Source organism: Macaca fascicularis, chromosome 10 (genome assembly GCF_037993035.2).
Source record: "Macaca fascicularis isolate 582-1 chromosome 10, T2T-MFA8v1.1".
NCBI classification, from domain to species: Eukaryota; Metazoa; Chordata; class Mammalia; order Primates; family Cercopithecidae; genus Macaca; species Macaca fascicularis.
In genome coordinates, this window is record NC_088384.1 from 40,648,810 (window position 1) to 40,652,500 (window position 3,691).

A 3,691-nucleotide genomic window follows, 5' to 3' on the forward strand; every position below is an offset into this window, starting at 1 on the left:
GCTCGGATTTCAGAGATGGCAGCTCCACTTCAGGCCTTGTTGTTAGTGGGGGCTTTCCTGATTCTCCCCACATGTAGTGAAAGCAGGTAGATTCGCCTCGCCTCGCCTCGCCTCGCCTCGCCTCGCCTCGCCTCGCCGCCTCCTCCTCCTCTCTCTCTCTCTCTCTCTCTCTCTCTCTCTCTCTCTCGATTGCTCGCTCGCTCGCTCGCGCTCGCGCGCTCTCTCTCTCTCTCTCTCTCTGCTGCTTTCTTGCTTTTTCTTTCTGTCTCTTTCTCTCTTTCTGTCGTGCTTTCTTGCTGTCTTGTTATCTTGCTTTCTTGCTTTGTCTTTCTTCCTGTCTTTCCTCTTTCTTTTTTTTTTCTTTCTTCTCTCGCCTTTCTTTCTCGCTGTCTTTCTCCCTCTCTCTCTCTCTTTCTTCTTTCTTTCTGTCTTTCTTTCTTTCTCTCTCTCTTTCTCTCTCTCTCTTTCTTTCTTTCTTTCTTTCTTTCTTTCTTTCTTTCATTTTTTTTTCTCTCTCTCTCCCCCAGCCTCTGAAAGTGCTGGGATCACAGGCGTCAGCCACCGCGCCTGGCCTATTTGCTTATGTTATGTTACCTTATTTTTTATTTATTCATTTTTATCTGTTTATTCATGTGTATGCATATAAATTTTTTTCTATTTTAATGTAGTTTTATATGTTATACCTATATACAAATGTAAGTACTTATATTGATATTTGTCTTCTCTTCTCTTCTCTTTTCTTCCTTTCTCTCCTTTAGGTTTTCCTTCCTTTCTTTCTTTCTCTGTTTCCTTCTTTATGTTTTCCTGCCTGCCTGCCCGCCCGCCCGCCCGCCCTCCCTCCCTCCCTCCCTCCCTCCCTCCCTCCTTCTCTGTCTGGATTCAGGAAGAGCCTACGCATTCTGTGTCTCCCTGTGTCCTCAACGACCCGCGACCGAGTCCTTGCTTGTTGTTTCTCCCACCGAGATGCCTCTCCGAACATCCACACGCCGTGGGTTGTCTTCTGACTGTGTCGCGGTCCATGCAGAGACAGGGTTTGGGGACCGTTTCTGTGGGGTTGGGGTACAGGGGCTGCGTTTTCGGCCTCGGGATAGCGTCTCTCGACTCACGGTTTCGGTTTTGCGGTCCGCGGGCCGGCCTGCCATCCGGATCTGTCTTGGTGACGTTCGCGACGGTTGTCGGACTCCATCTGGCGGCCGCTTTTATATCGTTCCCTTGGCTTCCGGAGCTGCGGTGGCAGCTGCCGAGGGAGGGGACCGTCCCCGCTGTGAGCTAGGCAGAGCTCCGGAAAGACCGCGGTCGTCAGCCGGGCTGTCCCGGTCGCGCCAGAGCTCTGGCGCGTCACTTGTGAGTCAGAGCTCAGGCGTGCAGGCTTATGTGGGGAGAGGTTGTCGCTGCGCTTTCGGGCCAGAGCCGGGTGTGGGGCTGCCGGGGTTGGTCGACCAGCACGCCGCGGCTCCCGAGGCCTGACCCGCGACCCGCGGGGACCCACCGGGCTTGGGGCGGGAGGCTGGGGACACCCTTCCCGGCCCGGTCGCGGGCCCGCGCGCATCCTGGCCGTCTGAGGCAGCGGCCGAATTTTTTCTCCAAGTCCCCGTGGGGAGCCGGGGACCGTCCTGCCTCGTCCCCCGGGTGCCGGGGAGCGGTCCCTCTGCCGTGACCTGTTGTTTGCAAGTCCCCGTGGGGAGTCGGAGAGCGCTCCCTGAGCGCGCGTGCGGCCCGAGAGGTCACACCTGGCCGGCCTTCGGTCCCTCGTGTGTCCCGGTCGTACGAGGGGACGGCCGAAAACGCTTCCGAGTCTCGCTCTGGAGACTCGGGCCGGCCCCTGCGTGGCACGGGTGGCCGGGAGGACGTCCCTGGCCCGGCGCTGCTCCGGCGTGTGTCCTGGGGTCGACCAGAGGGCCCTGGGTGCTCCGTGTCTGGCTGCGATGGTGGCGATTTTGGGGACAGATGCCCGTGTCGCGGGTTCCCTGGGCCGGCGGCGTGGTCGGTGACTCGACCTCCTGTCTCCTGGGGAGGTATATGTTTCACTCCGAGCCGGCATTTTGGGCCACCGGGTTATTGCTGACACGCTGTCCTCTGGCGACCTGTCGCTGGAGAGGTTGGGTCTCTTGGATGCGTCGCGGGTCTTCGGCCTCCCGGTGACCCGGCTAGCCGGCCCTGCTCGTGCTTGAGCCGCCTGCTGGGGCCCGTGTGCCCGGTCTCTCATGCATCCGAGCGTCCCAGCTCCCGGTGCCGCCTTGGGTCCGGGTCTCTGACCCACCTGGGGGCGGCGGGGAAGGTGGCGCGGGCTTACCGTGCCACCGTGCGCTCCCCGCTGCGGGCACCTGGGGCGGCCGTGACAACCCCACTCCCGCTGGCTCCGTGCCGTGCGTGTCAGGCATTCCTCGTCTCTGCCGGGTTGTCTGCCGCCCCTGTCCTGGGGCTGGGGATGGCCAGGCTGATCTGCTCGCTGGCCTCTGGGGAGGCTGTGGCTGGCCGGCCGACCCTGCTCCGGGGATGCTTTCCCTGATCGATGTGGTGATGTCACGCTCTCCCGGGCCGGGACCGAGCCGCGACGGGCGAGGGGCGGGCATTCGTGGTGAATGAGACCCGTTCTTCTCGTCCCGCCCGCGGGGTTTCCCCCGTCTCCCATCCCCGCCTGTGGGCGGTGCGTTGGGAGGCACTGGGGTGCGGAACCCGGCCCGACCTCGCTGTCCCGACCCCGCCGCCTGCCTCGTGGCGTCCGGCGTGGGTCGGCGGGGGTCCTCTGACGCAGCAGGCACCCCTCGCTTTCGCCTCTTGTGGTCGTCGCCTCGTGGGCCGCCCCCCTCCGCGGCGGTGGGGGTGCTGTCCCGCTGGCCCGCCGTGCTGCCCTCTCGGGTATTGCACGAGCGCTGGCTCCGCCTGGGCCTTTGCGGTGCTCCTGGAGCGCCCCGGGCTGTCTCTCAGGTGCCCGAGGCCGAGCGGTGGTGTGTCGCTCCCGCCCCCAGCGCCCCCTCCTCCGGTCGCCGCCGTGGTGTCCGCGCGTGGGTCCTGAGGGAGCGCGTTGGCTGTGCGGGTCGAGGCGGTTGAGTGAGACGCGCCCCTCCCACGCGGGGAAGGGCGCCGCCTGGTCTGGCGAGCGCACGTCCCGTGCTCCCCTCTGGCGGGTGAGCGCGGGCCGTGTGAGCGGTTGCGGTGGGCTCGGGCCGGCCACGCGTGCGCCGGCCGGCCGCCGAGGGGCTGCCGTTCTGCCTCCGATCGGTCGTGTGTGGGTTAACTGGAGGCGCCTTGCCTCACAGAAAGGAGGTGGGTGGACGGCGGGGGGCCTTGGGGGCTGTGCGCACGCGCGCCGGCCGGGCCCCTGCCCTGACCGCAAACGCTCAAGGTTGCCGCAGGTTTCTTCTCGCGCCGCAGGCCCCCTCCCTTCCCCAGGCGTCCCTGAGTGCCTCTGCGGGCCCGACGAGGGGCGACTGGCGGGTGGGGAGCGTGACCCACCCTCGGTGAGAAAGCCTTCTCTAGCGATCCGAGAGGTGTGCCTTGGGGTACCGGATCCCCCGGCCCGCCGCCTCTCTCTGTGTTGTGGTAGCGCTGCCGTAGCGACTCGCCTGCAGAGAACCCTCCTCCTCCGCTGTCCCCGCCTCGACGGGATGAGGTGGGGGGACAGTGAGGGTTCCGCCGGACCCCGCGGTGGGGGCCGAGCGCGCGGCTCGTCGTCTACTGTGGCCCGCGC